Genomic DNA, 23,111 nt, shown 5'->3' on the forward strand with positions numbered 1-23,111 from the left:
CAGGACTTGGCACTTGGTATGTGCCATAGACCTTCATGCTGCCTCTGCGTTGCCTCTAGCCTCACAGCCCCCAGTTCTCTGCACACCCTCCCCTCCTGCTCTAGCCTCAGTGACATCACCGCTGCCCAGTCAGGCCACATTCTGGCAGGTCCAGCCCTTTCTATGTTCTCTTCCTGAAGCTTCCATTATCCTTCAAGTTTCAACTTAAATACTCCTTCCCCAGGAGTCTGTCCTCAAGCCCCTGGACCAGACCAGAGGCTTCTCAAGTACCCTTCATTGCATTGATCACCACTGTCGTTACATAGTCATTTTTGTGATGTACTGTCTGACTCTGGCTATTCTCCCCAGGCCTCCAGGAAGGGCAGCCAGTCATCTCACTCATCTCTGTGCACCCAGTGTCAGCTCCTAGGCCTGTTAGAGGGCACATGCTAAGGAAACTGAGTATGTTTCCTGAGTGTGTCCTTGTCAGGGGACTGAGTATGTAGATGGATGAGTGTCGAGTGAGTGGGTGAATGAAGAGCACCTGCATCTGCTATGACCACCCTCTTCTTTGAGAAAGCTCACTGATGAGATTCCATAGCCCAGGCTGGAGCTTGCCCTTCGCAGAAGTCTGCCTGTATCGGGTTAACCTGAGAAGATAAGGAGCTTTGTGTTTGTCTTGTCCCAGCACGGGAAAGGGAAGAGCTTCATCTCTGGATGTTACAACGAGAACTAAAATTAGCCCTTTGGGGGTGATCTTCATTCCCCATTGCCTAAGGCCACTGTTCTTGGAGAAAGGTTAAGGGAAACCAGACAGGAGGTGGGTGTTTACAAGTCCTGTCCCAACTAGCCCAGGGTTCCCAGACCCTTGTCCCCCTGACCTTTGGTTAATTAGAGCTGAAGAGGCAACTCCAGACATGGATTTTGTCTTTGAAGAAGGATGCAGGGCCCAGGGTGCCACCCTGAAGGCTTTGTTCTCCTCCCCCTGCATGCTCACTCTCTCACCAAGTCCTTGTGATTCCAGCTCCCCAGTAGCTTCTCTCCTTCCTCGAGAGGTTGAGCAGCAGCATAGGTTCAGAGCTCTGTTGTTGCCTGAGGAGCCTGTGTTTTAATTTGCTTTACACGTGACGATGTCTGGATGACCACCAGGTTGAGTGACGTTATTCTAGATTGGTGGTAGGAAGGCAGTTCTGGACAGAGATTCAATCTGCAGGGGAAAGTGTGAAGCAGAAATAACCCGCTCCCTTGCCGTCAGAATGATGATACCCCAACCCACCCCATAGTGGAGGCTTCTCTGCAGCTACACACCCAAGTCTACACCACCCTGGACTGGCCTGTTCTCAGTCACAGTAAGACCTGGACCTGGCTCATGAGCTCATCTCCAGGGCTTCTGTACCTATTCCTGCCTAAGGAAAGCACACCAACTCATGCTATTTTAGTTAATAACAGTATTTGAGACCTAGAACTCCATTGGTTTCTACAACAACGCAGCTACCTGGTGTATACACATCTCACTGTACGCATCCATAGGGTGTATAAAATGTCAGACAACTGATATTTGCTGAAGAGGGTCTGAAAGAGAAATCACAGTTGCTAATATTAGTGACTGAACTGAACTGAACTGAATATTAGTGAGTAATTTTGGTTGTGCAACTTTGAGTCAGTTACTTAGATTCTGTTTCTTTTTCCCAGCACTATTAGGAGGCAAAAATCAGATGTGCCAAAGGTGCCCCACCATTTTCTCCTTCTATCAGCCAGGCTGTCCTCCTGGCTGGGACACTGCCCTCCCCATCACGCCTCAGTGCACAGTGCTTGTTCACCCTGCCACTTCCCGAAGCAGTCCTACCCTGACACCCCCGAGTAAATTGGGCCTCTCATATTATAAGATTTCATGGTTCCCTGCACCTTTCCCACTTAAGAAGACTGTAAGTAGGTGTGTAATTTTATGTTAAACACTGGGCTCTGCAGCCCTGCTTCCCTGGTGGCTCAGATGGTAAAGCGTCTGCCTGCAGTGCAGGAGACCTGGGTTCGATCCCTGGATTGGGAAGATCCCCTGGAGAAGGAAATGGCAACCCACTCCAGTACTCTTGCCTGGAAAATTCCGTGGACTTTCTTGCTGCAGGATGTTGATCTTATTTCCTTCAGTGATTGGCACAGAATTGTTCAGATTAACATTCCCTAAGGTCAGCATTAGACTCCATGTCTGTAAATCCTCTTTTACTTGATTCCTCTTTTCATTGTGGAAATTTTCAAAGGTACACAACAGTCAACAGAAAAGAAATTTCATATACCCATTACATATAGTGACTAAGAACATATTTGAACATATTCCACCTTCATCCTACTTCCTAAGCAGTGGGTCTGGTGACTGCCTTGGAGGAAGTGTTCGGGAAATACTTGGTACAAGTTAACACTGTGTTACTGATGTGCCAGCATGTGGCTCGCCCTGGAGATTACGTCCGTGCACACATATGCATGTCAGTGATTGTGCTCATGGACCAGGATGAGCACAGACATTTCACTGGAAATGTTCTCGTTTGGAGTTTTTATGTAAATGCCATTGAAAACATGAATGTTTCAGACCGTTTGTCAAGCTAGAGGATTATTAAGCTCAGGGGAACAGACTGACTGCATGGAATCTAAGCCAGTTTATGGACTGACAGGAGAATTGTGTGATGATGTAAAGCCGACCCTTCCCATGTGGTCTCTGCACCAGTCAAGGAGAGATCTCAGGGTTTCAGAAGAACTTATTTAATTTATTGAGATTTTCCATAAGGTTTGACAGGTAGATTTCAGGAGGCATATGTTATATGTGTGTGTGTGTGTGATGTGTGTGATGTATGTGAGTGTTTAAATGTGCCAAGTGAAGGTGAAGAATAAGGATTACTGTAATACTAGGTGTTGTTAATGAGGGCCTGCCTGGGTCAGTTGCTGCACCAGGAAGTCCTTTACAGTATATCTGTTCTTCACAGTAAGGTTTCACATTCAATGTCATTACCCCACCTTAGAAGTGAGAAGACGGAGCGGTTCAGAGAGTTGCCCATGCCTAATCACACAGCAAGTGGCAGAAGTAAAATTTCATTCCAGACCTACCCATTTCCAAAACCTCTGCCTTTTCCATAAGATTACACAGCACCCTGAAACATTCTTTTGTTTTCTTGAGAGGTAAGTGAACTGAAGTACCAGTTGGGAACTTATTCTCTTCTTTCTTTATTCATTAGAAACCCAGAATGTTTTGCAAATCCTGCAGAATTGGCCAGCTCTAAGGTTTAGGCATATCATAGTTTGTTTTTTGTTTTTCTTTCCCCAAATAGCTGACAGTGATGTTTCTCTGCTTCTAGTTGGAAAGATTGTTCAGAATCAGGTATCTACTGTGGTAATATTTTTAAACCCTTACTGAAAGTGCCACAGCCGTTCCATTAGCTGGTCCTCCACTAGGCAGTCCAATCCGTATGGGCTCCTTATGGATGCATTAAGTGGCTGGGAACCAAAGATTGTGTGTGTGTTTAGCAGCTATTTGTTAATTGTCTGAACTGTAACTTTGAATATCAGGAATTCTGTTAAAAAAATCATAAGAAATTTGATCTGACTTCTTCCAGTTGAGGGGAAAATAATTAGGAAATGACTTTATTTTGACCTAAGGATAATAAATATCTCTAGCCTCACCTTCAGAGATTTACATAACTGGGTCACTTCTATGACCCAAGCCCACTTTCAAGTTTTCTTTCTTATTACTTCCCAACAGCAACCTTTGTTCAGTTTAAACAACACCATTCCCTGTTCCCAGGCATGATTTAGATATTCATACTTCTGTGTCTTTGTCTATAATATTTATAACATTTACCATCTTATGACTTTTTAACCAACTTCATAGGTTACTTCTTCCCCAAATTCTTTCCAGTGTTTGACAGCCCAACTGCATGTCTCCTTTCTGTTTTTATTTTATTTTATTTTGTTGCCCTATGGTTTGGATTTCTGTAATGCTACTTATTAGTCTCACTTACATCACAGTAATTCATGGGCTCATTTTCTCTCCTTCATTGGGCTGAGGACTGAGACTCATGTTTTATCTCCATGCTCCTGACACTTCCCACAGAATTTGCACTTCATAGCCACTCAATATATTTTATTAAATTGCAATTTGAAAGGAAGCCTGTGTGCTTTTATTTAAATAAGCCCATAAATTCAGCACAACCGTCTTCATGAATTCAGAATTCTCAGAAACGTTACCCTTCAGGATTGTTCTTTTGTTGAGATCCAAGAGGTTGGCTTTACAGTAAATAAAATGAATCACAGAATCTTGGGACCAGAATAACAGTAATAAGGATAGAAACTAGAAGTCATCTATGTGATCCATTCCCTTCTCTTCAGACAGTTCCTCAGCCACCTGAAACTGATATGGCTGTCCTTTTGCAAAGATCCCTTTAAAGGATAATGTCATCTCATACCAACTCATCACGTCTTCTAGTCTTGTAAGTTAGGCACTGTTCTCTCAGTTAATCTGAATCCTCCCTTACTGAAATTTATGCTCATTGCTTTCATATAAATGGAAACCAGCTGCTTTCAACTGAAAATATTTCCCTTTCCAAAGATGGTTATTCCATCATTCCACATCCTTCTCTTCCCCTGGTGTAATTCTCCCTTCCATCTGACATTCCTTTCCGTCCTCCATTTCCAAATGATTGAATGCTACACTCTTAATTTATTGGTCTTTTGCCTAAAAACAAACTTTAGGCTAGGTATGATTAGTAAGTGATCATTGATTTCAGATGTACCTGGAAATATGTCTCACACCATTAAAATCAGTGGATCCAGCCAGGTTGGTGAGTAACTGAAATACTGAGACTGTGTGTGATATATGATGGTTTCTTTCTAAGCCTGCCATCAACCATTCTCATCTCAGATTCTCCAGTTGCTTAATTTACAAGACATGATTTGTTTGTCATAAACTGCTTTGCAAGGTTCAAAAGAAACAGAAATGATGCACATGGGAAACAGAGCAAATTTAGGCCATGGATTTTTTTCTTCAGATCTGGTTTATAAATAAGCCTTTCTCAATTAGAAAAACACATGATCATTTTAAAGGAGATTTACAAAAGAACGTGGTACACTGTAAGTGCCCTTTTACCTTTTTGTATGGTTTCTCTATTAAGAAACCCCATGAGCTCCTTTGTGCTAGTTATTAAAAAGAATAGCAAGCAAGCGACTTCCTTTCTGTATTTAGTTTACCAAGGATATGGACTTGTAATTGAGCAGAGGTCTCTGGGCCCCCTTTCATGGGTTGGTTGTTTTGTTTGTCTTTAGTTTGAATGCACTTAAAACCTCAACATATGGACTGAGTTGCAGTGGTAGAACTCCAGTTCAGCACTCCAAGCAGACTTCCAGTACAGGAATAAAATGGGTATGTGTGCAGGCTAAAGACATCAGTGATAATATTGAATCAACAGACATTTACTCAATGTCTTCTGTGTGGACCAAAAAGTCCAAAAAACTGTGCATGTAGTTTGCAGTCGAGTGGGAAACAATTTAGCAGACAATCATAGTGCAGTACATGCTGGGATGGGGACAAGGGAAGCAGCATGGAGGAGTGAGTAACACACCCTTGGACAAACTCCCAAAAGATCAATATTGGTAGGTGATTAAGATTTACGAAGGGTCCGCAGGGTAAGGGTGTCTCAGACAAAGGGAACTCCATGTCACGCAGAGAAGTGAGTGGAAACAGGACCTATTCAGGGGACTGCAGCTTGTTTGAACCAGAGAATAGGCAACTTAGTAGTCCTCACTCTAGGTTCCCTGGGGCATGTATCTCAGACACATTTTTAATTTTTCTCTGGAATTTTATCAAAGTTTCTAGAATATATACATGGTGTTAATTTTTCAAGGCTTCTGTGCTCTTCTAGAGCTTTCATATACACTCAGTAAAACCCTTCTTTCCTTGCTTTTTGCATTTCCCTTTATATGACTATGTTTCCTTCTTCTCTCTGAGCTGTTTGAGGGAGGAGATCTAGTACTTGCCTCTGTATCTCTGTGACACCATGCTTAGTGGTGGCAAAATTGTGTCTGGGAATGAATGAATCACTCCAGAAATGCATGGAGTATTCTGACAGGTTTTGCCCCAACTTTGCTGAGGGGACATAGTTTGGGTCCGATATTGGTATGCCAGATATGAAATAAAAATTTGGTTTTTAACCCAATTGTATATTGAATTGAGCAAGAGTGAGCTGGGTTGCTTAGGTTATTATTTCATTTAGTTCAGTTAATGTTCATCAACATAGAGCTGAAAACGCAGCTTATTTCTCTGTAGTATTCTTAGTGTTGTCTTGAAGCAAGTTTTCATTTGAGTATTTCTTTTGTTAGTATTTTGTTGATAACAGGTAGCTATGACATGATGATGGTGGTAGTGGTAATGAAAACAACGAGAACATAAGTGACTCCTGTTCATTGTTTACATGCTATGTACCAGGTGCTGTGCTACAAGCATTATGTGAATTAATTTATCAGATAACTACTACTGTTATTTGGCTCAAGGGATAAAGAAAATGAAGTGCTGGGGAGCATCATCATGTCTGATCTAGACTTTGTACATGATCAGTAATCCCTTCCTCTTCAGTTTAGTTCAGTTGCTCAGTTATCTCCAACTGTTTGCAACCTCATGAATTGCAGCACGTCGGGCCTCCCTGTCCATCACCAACCACCAGAGTTTACTCAAACTCATGTCCATCGAGTTGGTGATGCCGTCCAGCCATCTCATCCTCTGTTGTCCCCTTCTCCTCCTGCCCCCAATCCCTCCAAGCATCAGGATCTTTTCCAATGAGTCAACACTTTGCATGAGGTGGCCAAAGTATTGGAGCTTCAGCTTTACATCAGTCCTTCCAATGAACACCCAGGACTGATCTGCTTCAGAATGGACTGGTTGGATCTCCTTGCAATCCAAGGGACTCTCAACACCACACTTCAAAGCATCAATTCTTCGGCGCTCAGCTTTCTTCACAGTCTAACACTCACATCCATAAATGACCACTGGAAATACCATAGCCTTGACTAGATGGACCTTTGTTGGCAAGTGATGTCTCTGCTTTTGAATATGCTATCTAGGTTGGTCATAACTGTCCTTCCAAGGAGTTCAGTTCAGTTCAGTCGGCTCAGTCGTGTCCAACTCTTTGTGACCCCATGAATCACAGCACGCCAGGCCTCCCCGTCCATCACCAACTCCTGGAGTTCACTCAGACTCGTGTCCATCGAGTCAGTGATGCCATCCAGCCGTCTCATCCTCTTTCATCCTCTTCTTCTCCTGCCCCCAATCCCTCCCAGCATCAAAGTCTTTTCCAAAGAGTCAACTCTTCTCATGAGGTGGCCAAAGTACTGGAGTTTCAGCTTTAGCATCATTCCTTCCAAAGAAATCCCAGGGCTGATCTTCTTCGGAATGGACTGGTTGGATGTCCTTGCAGTCCAAGGGACTCTCAAGAGTCTTCTGCAACACCACAGTTCAAAAGCATCAATTCTTCAATGCTCAGCCTTCTTCACAGTCCAACTCTCACATCCATACATGACTACTGGAAAACCATAGCCTTGACTAGACGGACCTTAGTCAGCAAAGTAATGTCTCTGCTTTTGAATATACTATCTAGGTTGGTCATAACTTTTCTTCCAAGGAGTAAGTGTCTTTTAATTTCATGGCTACAGTCACCATCTGCAGTGATTTTGGAGCCCAGAAAAATAAAGTCAGCCACTGTTTCCACTGTTTCTCCATCAGTTTTCCATGAAGTGATGGGACCAGATGCCATGATCTTCATTTTCTGAATGTTGAGCTTTAAGCCAACTTTTGCACCGTCCTCTTTCACTTTCAACAAGAGGCTGTTAGTTCCTCTTCACTTTCTGCCATAAGAGCGGTGTCATCTGAATATCTGAGGTTATTGATATTTCTTCCAGCAATCTTGATTCCAGCTTGTGCTTCTTCCAGCCCAGCATTTCTCATGATGTACTCCACGTAGAAGTTAAATAAGCGGGTGACAGTATACAGCCTTGACATACTCCTTTTCCTATTTGGAACCAGTCTATTGTTCCATGTCCAGTTCTAACTGTTGCTTCCTGACCTGTATATAGGTTTCTCAAGAGGCAGGTCAGGTGGTCTGGTATTCCCATCTCTTTCAGAATTTTCCACAGTTTATTGTGATCCACACAGTCAAAGGCTTTGGCATAGTCAATAAAGCAGAAATAGGTGTTTTTCTGAAACTCTCTCACTTTTTCAATGATCCAGTGGATGTTGGCAATTTGATCTCTGGTTCCTCTACCTTTTCTAAAACCAGCTTGAACATCTGGAAATTCATGGTTCACTTATTGCTGAAACCTGGCTTGGAGAATTTTGAACATTACTTTACTAGCATGAGATGAGGGCAATTGTGTAGTAGTTTGAGCATTCTTTGGCATTGCCTTTCTTTGGGATTGGGATGAAAACTGACCTTTTCCAGTCCTGTGGCCACTGCTGAGTTTTCCAAATTTGCTGGCATATTGAGTGCAGCACTTTCACAGCATCATGTTTCAGGATTTAAAAGAGCTCAACTGGAATTCCATCACCTCCACTAGCTTTGTTGCTAGTGATACTTTCTAAGGCCCACTTAACTTCACATTCCAGGATGTCTGGCTCTAGGTGAGTGATCACACCATTGTGATTATGGGTCACGATTATGGGTCGTGAAGATCTTTTTTGTACAGTTTTCTGTGTATTCTTCCCATCTCTTCTTAATGTCTTCTGCTTCTGTTAGGTCCATGCCATTTGTCCTTTATTGTGGCCATCTTTGCATGAAATGTTCCCTTGGTATCTCTAATTTTCTTGAAGAGATCTCTAGTCTTTCCCATTCTGTTCTTTTCCTCTATTTCTTTGCATTGATTGCTGAGGAAGGCTTTGTTATCTCTCCTTGCTATTCTTTGGAACTCTGCATTCAGATGCTTATATCTTTCCTTTTCTCCTTTGCTTTTCGCTTCTCTTCTTTCCACAGCTATTTGTAAGGCCTCCTCAGGCAGCCATTTTGCTTTTTTGCATTTCTTTTTCTTGGAGATGTTCTTGATTCCTGTCTCCTGTACACTGTCAAGAACCTCCATACATAGTTCATCAGGCACTCTATCAGATCTAGTCCCTTAAATCTATTTGTCACTTCCACTGTATAAGCATAAGGAATTTGATTTAAGTCATACCTGAATGGTCTAGTGGTTTTCCCTACTTTCTTCGATTTAAGTCTGAATTTGGCAATCAGTGTTCATGATCTGAGCCACAGTCAGCTACCAGTCTTGTTTTTGCTGATTCTATATAGCTTCTGCATATTTGGCTGCAGAGAATATGATCAGTCTGATTTCGGTGTTGACCATTTGATGATGTCCATTTGTAGAGTCTTGTGTTGTTGGAAGAGGGTGTTTGCTATGACCAGTGCATTTTCTTGGCAAAACTCTATTAGCTTTTGCCCTGCTTCATTCCATACTCCAAGGCCAAATTTGCCTGTTACCCCAGGTGTTTCTTGACTTCCTACTTTTGCATTCCAGTCCCCTATAATGAAAAGGATGTCTTTTTTGGGTGTTAGTTCTAAAAGGTCTTGTAGGTCTTCATAGAACCATTCAACTTCAGCTTCTTCAGCGTTACTGGTTGGGGCATAGGCTCGGATTACTGTGATATTGAATGGTTTGCCTTGGAAATGAATAGAGATCATTCTGTCATTTTTGAGATTGCATCCAAGTACTGCATTTTGGAATCTTTTGTTGACCATGATAGCTACTCCATTTCTTCTAAGGGATTCCTGCCCGCAGTAGTAGATATAATGGTCATCTGAGTTAAATTCACCCAATCTAGTCCACCTTAGTTCGCTGATTCCTAGAATGTTGACGTTCACTCTTGCCATCTCCTATTTGACCACTTCCAATTTGCCTTGATTCATGGACCTAACATTTCAGGTTCCTATGCAATATTGCTCTTCACAGCATCAGATCTTGCTTCTATCACCAGTCACATCCACAGCTGGGTATTGTTTTTGCTTTGGCTCCACCCCTTCATTCTTTCTGGAGTTATTTCTCCACTGATCTCCAGTACCATATTGGGCATTTGCCGACCTGGGAGTTCCTCTTTCAGTATCCTATCATTTTGCCTTTTCATACTGTTCATGGGGTTCTCAAGGCAAGAATACTGAAGTGGTTTGCCATTCCCTTCCCCAGTGGACCACATTCTGTCAGACCAAAAAACTAGAGGAGCCCCGAGGAGGTCAGGTGTTCTGTCTCCCGTCTGATGGCATGATTGTGCTTGAACTGAATGCCTCAGGACCTTCCCTCTGCCTGAAGCATCTCTTCCACAGCCTCTGCCCCGCCGATGAAATCCTATTCACATTTCAGGGCTCACAGCTCAAACTCCTCCTCTGAGCAAAGTGTCCTTAAGAGCCCCAAGTAGGGTGTCTTCTTCTTTCCTCCGTTGTTCCTCTTCTATACCTTATATTTCAGCTGTGAAATGCGTCCCTACCCCAGTCAGTGTCATGCAAACGGTATGTTCCCTAGAATCAGTGTGTTTTGTTAAGGACATGGCTCTGAAGCTGTTGGGGTCCACTTTCTATCCTCATGTTAGCTGGGTGATCTTGGGATGTGCTGTTCCCCTGAGAGACTGTAAACTCCCTGAAGCTAGAGAGGTGCTATTTATAATATAAATGGCTTAAATGGCTAAGTCACAAAATTCCCATTTTCCTGACGTTAATAGCCAGTGTGTTTGTATCTTACTTTTGAAGAGCTGACATGTGGGTTATGCCAGTCAGTTTCTTGATCTTGACCCCTGAAGGACATTGAGAACTGAAGTTGTTGTCATCATTGTTTTTAAGAGGCTATTTTTTAGAGCAGTTGTTGGTATACAGAAAAAACGATCAGAGGTACAAAGACTTCCATATACGCCTTTGCTAACACCTGCATATCGGCATTCCACCATTAGAGTGGTACGTTTCTTGCAATTGATGAACTTATAGTGACACATTACAGTCACCCTATATCCATGACTAACATTAATATTCTCTTGGTGTTGCACATTTTATGAGTTTGAACAAAGATAGATATGTGTCTGCATTTATAGAATTATATTGATATATGTCTACACTTTGGCCACCTGATGTGAAGAGCCAGCTCATTGGAAAAGACGCTGATGCTGGGAAAGATTGAGGACAGAAAGAGAAGGGGAGGAAAGAGAGTGAGATGGTTGAATGTCATCATTGACTCAATGGACATGAGATTGAGCAACCTCTGAGAGACACTGAAGGACTGGGAAGCCTGGCATGCTTCAGTCCATGGGGTCACAGAGTCAGACACAGCTGACTGACTGAACAACAATAACATTATAGAATCATACTGAGTAGCTTCAATGTCCTGAAAACCCTCTGTGTTCTGCCAGTTTATCCTTTGAGAACCTATATTTAAGGGCATACTTTTGTTTGCTTCTTTTTCTTTTCCATTTCCATTTCATTTTCCCTTTTTTGTTCTTTTCGTTTCCTTCCTTTTTTTAGAAATGATAATATCTTGAAAGTTATGGAAACTTCAAGTCTATACTTATAGTTCACCAACTCTTTTTAAAAATTTTAATTTTATTGGATTATAGTTGATTTACAATGTTGTATTAGTTTCAGAGACAGCAAAGATATTCAGTTATGCATATGCATATAGTCACTACTTTTTAGGTTCTTTTCTCTTATAGGTCATCACAGAATACTGAGTAGAGGTCCCTGTGCTCTCCAGTAGGTCTTTGTTGGTTACCTGTCTGACATGTAGTGATGTGTATATGTTTATCCCAAGCTCCTGATTTGTCCCCCCATTCCATGTCTCTTTCCCCTTTGGTAACTGTAAGTTTGTTTTCAATATTTACAAGTCTGTTTCTGTTCTGTAACTTCATTTGTATCACTTTTAATTCAGTTCCACATTTAAGTGATAGCATGTGCCATTTGTCTTTCTCTGTCTGACATCACTTAGTATGATATTTTCTAGGACCATCCATGTTCCTGCAAATGGCAGCATATCTCACTTCTTAATATTGTATAAATGTACCACATCTTCTTTATTCACTCCTCTGTGGATGGATATTTAGGTTACTTCCATGTCTTGACTGTTGTAAATAGTGCTGCAGTAACATTGGCGAGATGCGCGCATATATCTTTTTGGATTATAGATTTCTCCAGATGTATGTCCAGGAATGGGATTGCTGGATCATATGATAACTCTTTTTTTAATTTTTTAAGGAGCTTCCATACTGTTCTCCTTAGTAGCTGTACCAATTTACATCCCCACCAATAGTTTGCAACAGAGTTCCCTTTTCTTCACACTCTCTCCAGCATTGTTTCTGGATGCCATCTGTTTCTTTTAGTGTTTTCTCCTCTTGGTCTTGTTTGAAAAGTCTTAACCCGGCTCTCTCTTCTTTGTTCTAGAGAGCTACTACTTGATGTTAAAACTCTCAGCTCTGCGAGTAAGTAAGCAGGCAGCTCCTCAGTTGCTAGCACAGTTGACATGATTGCTGAGAAGGGTACTAGCATCACCATGGTGACTTCCGCTTATCACTGTGGCCATCCTCATTTTGGCATCCTCAGTACCTGGAGTACAATGAGTCCTGGCAAAAGGAGAACAAGGAAAGAAGTCTCCAAACACTTGTGCATTTTGCACCATGGGAGAAGAGTAGCATCATTTCTAAAGACCAAACCAAACCTGATAGAGAAAGAAAACTAGAAGCAAAGACCTGCCATTTTCAGGACTGGACAAAAAAATCAAGTGTAGCACTTTGGAATGTTTATTGTAAAAGAAGACACTGTGGCTTTCAAAAGACACTATGTCTTGTCAGTGTCTCATAAAAGATAAAGTAAAACATGTTTGTTGAGTGCCTAGAGTATGGTAAGTACTATGTTAAACTATAGCATAGTATACTTGTTGGTATTACTAAGGGGATTTGCAAAGGTAATCCCGGCTTATCAAGGAAAGATTGTTTTTATAATTTGTTTATGCATTTCTTTACATTGAAAAGTATTCTTGAGTTAAGATAAGGTTTGTTGGGTGTTCCAAAGGCCTAATAGCCAAAAGGCCAAATGAAATAAAGGAATCCATGGGGCCACTTGGCAGGAGCTATTCGAATCTGCCACTTTCTCATCCTCTGCCAGGAATCTTAAATTATCTCTTCACAGCAGAGCAGCCTTGAATGACCATATATTAATGTAACTCTCTTTTCCTTGCTTCCCTCCCTACCAAGGAGTTGTATTAGCATAGCTTTGCTCTTTTTCACCTATGTCTTGTCTGTAGCATTGGATTGCAGACTTACTGATGTGTGTGCTTTAGATAACTTTGGATCAGTCCAGTGCTTAGCTTAACAAATAGCACATTTGGGATGCCATTAGGACTGAGGAATGTTGAGAGATAAGGATTGTATAGACACCACTGTCTGTCTTCATTAATACACAGTGTGTTGTCCTGTAATAGGATAGGCTAAAATGAGTTAACCTTGGAAGAGATACTTTAGTATTGGAACTTATAAAACGTTTGGGAAAGGACTCCCTTCTGAGTCAGACTGCGATAGGTCTGTATGTCCTTACAGTCTCTTCCAAGTTATGCTAGGATACAGATATGATTGGAAATAGATCTTGGTATCAATAACCTCATATCCTTACTAGGATAGACCTTACGGAGGAAGCCAGCAGCAGAGTCTGGGACCTTGAAACCAAGAGGTTTGAAAGAGCTAGAAGGGGATTTATTTTTTTGTCTCTAAGTTGTGTCTGACTCTTTTTGCAGCCCCATGGACTGTAGCCTACTGGGCTTCTCTGGGCCCATGAGATTTCCCAGCCAAAAATGCTGAGTGAGTTGCCATTTCCTTCTCCAGGGAATCTTTCCAACCCAGAGATCAAACTGGCATATCTTGCATTGGCAAGCAGATTCTTTACCACTGAGCCACCAGGGAAGCCCACTAGAACGGGAACCAGTGGTGAATCTTCAGATGACCAGAGCCTAAAGGCTGAAATCAAGTTTCATGCCCAAGAAATAAAATAGTTTTTCTTATTTGGCCAATCCAATGAAATTCCCCAAATCATAACAGTTTCTGTTCTTTTTTAAAAATTTTATTTTTAATTAGAGGAAAATTGCTTTATAGTGTTGTATTTGTTTCTGCCATATAGCAACTCGAATCAGTCATAATTATACATGTATGCAGCAGAGGATGAGGTGGTTGGTTGGTAGCATTGACTCAATGGACATGAGTTTGAGCAAATTCCAGTAGATAGTGAAGGACAGGGAAGCCTGGCATGCTGTAGTCCATCAGTTCAGTTCAGTTGCTCAGTCTTGTCTGACTCTTTGCAACCCCATGAACCACAGCAGGCCAGGCTTCCCTGTCCATCACCAACTCCCAGAGTTCACCCAAACCCATCGGTAATGCCATCCAGCCATCTCATCCTCTGTCATCCCCTTCTCCTCTTGCCCTCAATCTTTCCCAGCATCAGGGTCTTTTCAAATGAATCAGCTCTTCACATCAGGTGGCCAAAGTATTGTAGTTTCAGCTTCAACATCAGTCCTTCCAGTGAACACGCAGGACTGATCTCCTTTAGGATGGACTGGTCCATGGGGTCACAAAAAGTCAGACACAACTGAACAATAGCTAAAAATATATATATACACATATACATATCCCCATATCCCCTCTCTCTTAAACCTTCCTTACCACCCCCCCACCCCCCCGCCATCCACCCCTCTATGTCATCCTAGAGTTCCAGGCTGGGTTCCCTGTGTTATAGAGCAGCTTTCCACTAACTCTCTATTTTACACATGATAGTATATATAGGTCAATGTAAGCCTGAAATGATTGAGTTAGAAACCCAGCATCACCAGAATGGAGAAGGCTTCAAGGCAATGGCAGAGGCGAACCAGAGGCAGGAGGAGAGGGAAAAATCTGAGGATGGTTCCATGAAAAGGCAGCCCTATTTTGATGCCCTGTAGCTCTAGGATCAGAGAAGGCAATGGCACCCCACTCCAGTGCTCTTGCCTGGAGAATCCCAGGGATGGGGGAGCCTGGTGGGCTATGGGGTTGCACAGAGTCGGACACGACTGAAGTGACTTAGCAGCAGCAGCAGCAGCAGCTCTAGTATCCGCCAGTGGAAACCCTTTTGCCCAAGTCCTGCCCCCTTAATGGAAGAACCTGAGATAGGTTCTTGTTCTCCATGTCTTTTGATACCGTAAGCTCTATGTACACCCTGTAATCCTTCTTTATTTTACTTACCCTTCATAGGAAATGGCACCCCACTCCAGTGTTCTTGCCTGGAGAATCCCAGGGACGGAGGAGCCTGTGGGCTGCCATCGCACAGAGTCAGACACGACTGAAGCAACTTAGCAGCAGCAGCATAGTATTTATTAGAAATTTGAGCCCCTCATGGATTTTTCCCTTTTGCTAGATTCTAAGCCCCATGAAGGAAGAAACAGTATCTCTTTTTGGTATACATTAAGAGCTTACTAAATAATTGTTAGTGAATGCAGGACAGAGGGAGTGAATGGTCTTTTTGTTCCTTTTCCTATTTGGGGAAGATGCTCAGCCCTTGACGCTTGCATGGAGAGACTGTCTGAGATGTGCTTTGCGCTCTCCGGTTTCCCACTTCCAGCCTCTTGGAAATGTGGTTCTTTCTACCTGGAAATTTCCTCCCTCCCCCTCATTGACACTGATCTCTGTCTCTCCCTCTTCTGCTCCTGCCTCTTCTCACTCATGCAGACCAGCCATCCATCTGACTGACATTTCTTCTTGACCATCATTATGCTGTCAGTCTGGTGACTGGGAGCCTTAAAGGTCCTGGAACCCATTTTGTCTTTTTAGGAAAATTTTGCAGATTTGGACTCCAATTCATCATGAATTAACATAACAGCTGAACTCTCAAAAGCAGTCTTAATTTCCCCATCTTGAGAGAGCATCTCATTGTTGGCCTTGTGTCCCTGCCTATGGTATGCATCTCCTTAACAGGGTGACTTTTATCAAACCATCCTCACAGAAAACATAAGGCAGCAATCCATTTGCTCCCAGAGCTCTATGTTTCTTGAGCTCTTCACTTCTTTTTAGTCATCATCTAATTGTCATCATTCTTATTCTTTAGGGGAAAAATCCAAATCCAGGCACCCATGGGCTTCATCAGGATCTTGGAATGTTTTGGCCAGAACCCTAGGATCCTTAGGATCTTCAGTCTCGCTCTCGTGGGGCATGGGAAAGCTCCCTGCACTTGATCATGTATTCAGCGCTTTCATGCTTCCTGTATTGTCATGGCCACCTTCAAACTATATTGTAGGCGAGCCTAACTGAAAAGGCAATTTAATATTGCCCTGCCTTGCCTCATGGCATATATTATTTCGGTCTGACCTGTCAGCAAGTCTTGATGAAGTGCAGAGCCACTAGTAACAAGCCTGGAGTCTGACAGCTCTTTAACAGGAGCAGCTCTGATGGGTGCAGTGGTATTTCTTCAGAAATAAGGCCCTCTTGGTCCCTTTGTTGATACAATTAGCAATCCCATTCAAGTCATATCTCCCCATGAGCTGTATCTTCAGTGCTAGTAACTTGGTCTCTTGTATGGCTTGGAAAAACAGAGCCTTCATAGGCCTGGGATGTACTGAATGCCGCAGCCAGGAACATCTTGGTAATTTATCCCTACCCTCAGCTCTAATTATTCTGTTATCCACTCGCTTGTTGGATTGAGACTCTCCAGGCCCTTCCTTCCCCAAGCAGAGAACAAAAGGTTTCCCTTGAAAGTGGGGGCCTGGCAGCGTCAATACAGTGAACTGCTTATAAATAATGCAGCATAGCCGACTTCATTTTTATAAAATCATGTTGGAGAAATATGTGATAATGATCAGACCCCTGGAACTCAGCAGGCATGTGCTTTTGATGTGTGCCTTGCTCTGGGTAAAAGCAAGAAAGTCAAAAGTTCTCCTTGTTCTGACTCAGACTGTTCATGGTCTCAGGAGTCTGACCGGAATCTTGGTGATACTTTCTCTTTGTTTCTCCCAGAGTCTGGGGGCTCCTGCCAGCCTGGAAATACTCTAGTATGTCCGTAGTAAGCCCACAGTAATATTTTTTTAATTAATTTTTTTAATAGTGATGATAATTATAGAATTCCCACTATTGATCATGAAAAATGGTCTTTACTTACATTGTGTCATTTTAATCCTCTTAAGACCTGAGTCATCTGGCTGGCCTATCCTTTCTACACCCTCTGTCTTCCCAACTAACTTTAGGTTTTTTTCTTGTGTCAGGCTAGATTCCCCCAAAATGAATTTTCAGGGTATAAACCTGGCAGCCAGATCTCTGGGAGCTGAGTTGGGGAAAGGATCCTGAAGGCTCACCTGCACAAAGGCAGGGCCTTACTTCATCTCTGTTCTTGTCAGGATGCCCCCTGCTCTTATCTGGGCCTTGGGCCCCACTCTGTCTGAGGGTGGACCTGAATCTTCTTCAGGGTGTGGGAGAGATGGCATCCAGGTTGCTCATCATGAGGGCGCATGGCAGGGTGGGGTGGTTCTAGTTTCCTCTTACACAGCTCTCAACCATCCTGTTGATTTTGTGTGTATGCTTAGTCATTCAGTCGTGTCCAGCTCTGCTGCCCCATGCACTGTTGCCCGCCAGTCTCCTCTGTCCGTGGAATTTTCCACCAAGAATACTATGGGTCACCATTTCCTTCTGCAGGGAATCTTCCCAACCCAAGGATTGAACCTACATCTCTTGTATCCCCTTCATTGGCACGTGAACTGTAAAGAATCCCATGTGCATCAGCTGGGAAGCCCTTTGATTTTAGCTCCACTTTATCCCCGCTTTTCAGAGGCACCTGGTACCACCATGTCCTGAACTTGTCTGAGTCTCTTTAGGGTAATTGTGCTTCTGGGTTTTTTCCACTGTTCCTTAATTTTTATCTTTACAAGTCTACCGAGTGAGTTACTACTCATCCATCCATATTTTCTAGCTCTTGCTGCTGCTGCTGCTAAGTCACTTCAGCCATGTCCAACTCTGTGCGACCCCATAGACGGCAGCCCACCAGGCTCCCCCGTCCCTGGGATTCTCCAGGCAAGGACACTGGAGTGGGTTGCCATTTCCTTCTCCAGTGCATGAAAGTGAAAAGTGAAAGTGAAGCCACTCAGTCGCGTCTGACTCTTTGCGACCCCACGGACTGTTGCCTACCAGCCTCCTCCATCCATGGGGTTTGCCAGGCAAGAGTGCTGGAGTGGGGTGCCAGTGCCTTCTCCGAGCTCTTAGAGTTCTGCTACTGTCATCTTTTGTCCTGTCTTCTTTACATGGTAGAGTTTTGCCTTTTTGAAATTTTCTTCCACTGCCATTTTATTGAAATTTTTAAAGGGAGCATAAGTTGTGTCTAGTCAATCTGATGTCTTTCTCTGAAGGTCTCCTTGTTTTTCATTTATCAGAAAAGGAAAGTAGATGTATTTGAGATTTCACATGTTTTTGTGTCTAGGGAAATAGGAGATGGGAGCTGTGTGAGGCAGGCATAGTGCATTTTCTTTCTTTTTTTTTAAGGTTTTTAAGATAACATTTATTTCTTAGCATGTACATAATGAGAAACAAAAAACATTAGAAGCAAAAAACAAAGTCATTCATAATCACAAGCAGTTTACCCTTTGATGTGTTCTTCTAGGTTTCATTTGTTTGTTTTCACAACTAAGCATCGATTTTTATGTAATTAAGATCATGCAGTTACGTATCATGCTGTTTCACACATTTCAAACTCCATTACCATTTCAGAGTCCCAAAGCTATGAGTATTTCGATAACCAAGAATACACTACACCAGCTCAATCTGGAAGGAAGGCACAATGCATTTTCAGAGCTGTCTGTGTTCTATAGAGGGGGATGGTCTGTACAAGCAGCCCAGGAGTCTGCTACTGCCCTTGGACCCTTCAGGGATCTTACTTCTGTCTCCTTTAGGACCTGTATAGAAGGCAATAGCTGAAGATTTGGGCCTTGGAATACAAATAATTGAAAAGTGATTCAGTTCAGTTCATTTCAGTCACTCAGTCATGTCCGACTCTTTGCGACCCCATGAATCACAGCACGCCAGGCCTCCCTGTCCATCACCAACTCCTGGAGTTCACTCGGACTCACATCTATTGAGTCAGTTATGCCATCCAGCCATCTCATCCTCTGTCGTCCCCTTCTCCTCCTGCCCCTAATCCCTCCCAGCATCAAAGTCTTTTCCAATGAGTCAACTCTTCGCATGAGGTGGCGAAAGTACTGGAGTTTCAGCTTTAGCATCATTCCTTCCAGAGAAATCCCAGGGCTGATCTCCTTCAGAATGGATTGGTTGGACCTCCTTGCAGTCCAAGGGACTCTCAAGAGTCTTCTCCAACACCACAGTTCAAAAGCATCAATTCTTCAGCACTCAGTCTTTACAGTCCAACTCTCACATCCATACGTGACTACTGGAAAAACCATAGCCTTGACTAGACGGACCTTTGTTGGCAAAGTAATGTCTCTGCTTTTGAATGTACTATCTAGGTTGGTCATAACTTTCCTTCCAAGGAGTAAGCGTCTTTTAATTTCATGGCTGCAGTCACCATCTGCAGTGATTTTGGAGCCCCCAAAATAAAGTCTGACCCTGTTTCCACTGTTTCTCCATCTATTTCCCATGAAGTGATGGGACCGGATGCCATGATCTTCGTTTTCTGAATGTTGAGCTTTAAGCCAACTTTTTCACTCTCCTCTTTCACTTTCATCAAGAGGCTTTTTATTTCCTCTTCACTTTCTGCCATAAGGGTGGTGTCATCTGCATATCTGAGGTTATTAATATTTCTCCCAGCAATCTTGATTCCAGCTTGTGTTTCTTCCAGCCCAGCATTTCTCATGATGTACTCTGCATATAAGTTAAATAAGCAGGGTGATGTTATACAGCCTTGACGTACTCCTTTTCCTATTTGGAACCAGTCTGTTGTTCCACGTCCAGTTCTAACTGTTGCTTCCTGACCTGCATACAGATTTCTCAAGAGGCAGGTCAGGTGGTCTGGTATTCCCATCTCTGTCAGAATTTTCCAGTTTATTGTGATCCACATAGTCAAAGGCTTTGGCATAGTCAATAAAGCAGAAATCGATGTTTTTCTGGAACTCTCTTGCTTTTTCCATGATCCAGCAGATGTTGGCAATTTGATCTCTGGTTCCTCTGCCTTTTCTAAAACCAGCTTGAACATCAGGAAGTTCACGGTTCACGTATTGCTGAAGCCTGGCTTGGAGAATTTTGAGCATTACTTTACTAGCATGTGAGATGAGTGCAATTGTGTGGTAGTTTGAGCATTCTTTGGCATTGCCTTTCAAAAGTGATTAGGAAACCACAAAGTTTCCTTCTATAACTGACCTTCTAGAGTTCTCATTCATTCCCTAATAAGCATGCATTGAGCGCTCAAAATTTGCCAGAGAGGCACTCTGCTTGGTGCTACGGAATGGCATGTCGGATGAGATAGATATGGCCCGTGCTGTGGGAGGTCATGGCCAGGCCTCATATACTGAAATTCCCCAGAAGAACAGATAGAACATCAGGAAATGAAACAAAATAAAATAATAATGTTCTGTTATAATTCGGAGGTAGATCCTTCAGAACCCCTGGCCTTACCCAATCATACACACTCTTGTCCAAAATACTGTAAAATGCAGCAAGCCCACAGTTCTGGATTTCTTCAGTCTGTCCGGTTGTTTAATTCGCACGGCCCACTGAGACCACTTAATTTCAGGCACGCCTGTATAAGAAACAAGGGCAACCCTGGGTGGTGGTGTTTAGTCTTTAAGTCATGTCCAACTCTTTCTCCACCCCATGGACTGTAGCCCACCAGGTTTTTCTGTCCATGGGATTTCCCAGGTAAGAACCCTGGAGTGCGTTTCCATCTCCTTCTCTGGGGGATCTTCCTGACCCAGGGGTTGAACCTGCATTCTCCTATATTGTAGACAGATTCTTTCTTTACCACTGAGCCACCAGGGAAGCCCCACCCTAGGTAACCACATCCAATTATACCACCATGAAGCCTTGATTTCGCATGCGCCTTTGACACTGCTTGTTTGTTCTGAGCTAAATAAAGAAAAAAGAAATCTGACTTTACTTGCATTCAAGTTGCCATTCTACAAAAGTATCATTTCTTCTTTAAGTCACAAGTCTTCTTGACAGATTGGCCCTTTTATCAGTATGTAATGTATCCCCTCTTCCCTGGTAATGTTTCTTGTTCTGACAGGTCTACTTTCTGATATTCATATAGCTACTGATAATTCTTTTTTATTACTAACATTTGTATGATATATCTTTCTCTACCTTTTTACTCTTTAACCTATTTGTATGTTTATATTTAGAATGTTCCTTACAGACAGCATATAGTTGAATTTTATGTTTCATTTTCAAATGTCCAGTTGATGATCTCTGTCCTTACATTGAAGTTTTTAGGCCATTTACATTTTTCAACATATTTTTAATCAGTCAGTTAATTTATTAATTTGACTGTGCTGGGTCTTGGCAGTGGCATGCTGGATCTTTAGTTGCTGTATGTGAACTCTTAATTGCAGCATATGGGATCTAGTTCCCTGACCAGGGATCAAACATAGGCCCCCTGCATTGGGAGTGCAGAGTCCTAGCCACTGAACCATCAGGGAAGCCCCTAGGCCATTTACATTTAATGTTTGGATTTTAATCTACCATCTTGCTGTTTGCTTTTTATTTCTTCGATATATTCTATGTTATTTTGCCTTTTTCTTGCCTTCTTCTAGATTTCTGTAGTATTTTTTAGTCTTCTGTTTTATCCCCCAAGTGTGTTTATTCATTTTATCTTTCTCACTGGCTCTTCAAAGGATTTATAATATGCATTTTAGATAATCACAGCTTTTTTTAAGGGAATAAAAGATCAAATTTATTTAGAATATTTTGCTTTTCATTTAATCTTTGTGTTCCTTCAGGACTAAATGGTCCTTAGTCTACAAATATTTTTACCTTTTTATTGGAATATAGTTGCTTTACAGTGCTGTGTTAGTTTCTGTGGTACAGCAAAGTGAATCATCTTCGCGTATAGATGTATCCCCTAATCATTGAATTTCCTTCCCATTTAAGTCACCACAGACCACTGAGTAGGGTTCCCTATGCCATGCAGTCGGTTCTCATTAGTTATCCATTTTATACACAGTAGTATACCTATCTTAACGCCAATCTCCTGATCTGTCCCACACCCCTACCCCTCTTGATATCCATACATTTCTTCTCTACATCTGTGTCTCTGTTTCTGCTTTGCAAATAAATTCATTTATACCATTACCTTAAAATAATTTTATACCCCGTACCATATATCTTCATAATATCTCATCATTTATGCTGCTATTGTTGTATGTTTTCTTTGTACATATAAATCCCTCAATGCGTTGATTGTTTTCCCTAAATTATCTTTTAAAGATAAAGGTTTAAAGTCAATTATCTTTTAAATAAATTTTAAAATAAAAAGGTCCTTTGTATTTACCCATATATTTACTGACTGATATTTTCAATTCATATTTCCCTTTATTCTCATTTTCCTTCTACCTCAAGAACTTCCTTTAACATTTCTTACATAGTGTATGTTTCTTGGAAATGAATTTTCTCAGCTTTTGTTTGTCTGGAAAAGCCTATGTTCCACATTAATTGTTTGAAACTATTTTTGCTGAATATAGAATTCTATATTGATTTTTTTCTTTTAAAATTTTTTCAGTGCTTTACAGACATCATTCCACTTTCTTCTGGATTGTGTTGTTTCTGGCAAAAAGTCTGAAGACATTTTTATCCTGTTCCTCTGTAATGTTTCTTTTTCTCTGACTACTTTTATTTATTTATTTATTTTAGTTATTCTTCCAGTTTTATTTATTTATTTATTTATTTTACTTTTTAGTTTTTTACTTTTTAAATTTTAATATCTTTAATTCTTACATGCGTTCTCAAACATGAACCCCCCTCCCACCTCCCTCCCCATAACATCTCTCTGGGTCATCCCCATGCACCAGCCCCAAGCATGCTGCAACTTGCGTCAGACATAGACTGGCGATTCAATTCTTACATGATAGTATACATGTTAGAATGTCATTCTCCCAAATCATCCCACCCTCTCCCTCTCCCTCTGAGTCCAAAGGTCCGCTATACA

At 42.0% G+C, this 23,111-nt stretch overlaps 1 protein-coding gene and 1 non-coding gene across 18 annotated transcripts in view; one reads left to right on the forward strand and one right to left on the reverse strand.

Moving 5' to 3' along the window:
* The window catches only part of FGGY (FGGY carbohydrate kinase domain containing), a 625,499-nt gene that overhangs the window by 152,937 nt on the left and 449,451 nt on the right, over window positions 1-23,111 (forward strand). The gene's annotated exons all lie outside the window — the stretch shown is intronic.
* On the reverse strand, window positions 21,534-21,606 carry TRNAG-CCC (transfer RNA glycine (anticodon CCC)). The gene has a single exon. It is a non-coding gene; the product is annotated as a tRNA-Gly (tRNA).

Source organism: Ovis aries, chromosome 1 (assembly GCF_016772045.2).
Source record: "Ovis aries strain OAR_USU_Benz2616 breed Rambouillet chromosome 1, ARS-UI_Ramb_v3.0, whole genome shotgun sequence".
Classification (NCBI taxonomy): Eukaryota; Metazoa; Chordata; class Mammalia; order Artiodactyla; family Bovidae; genus Ovis; species Ovis aries.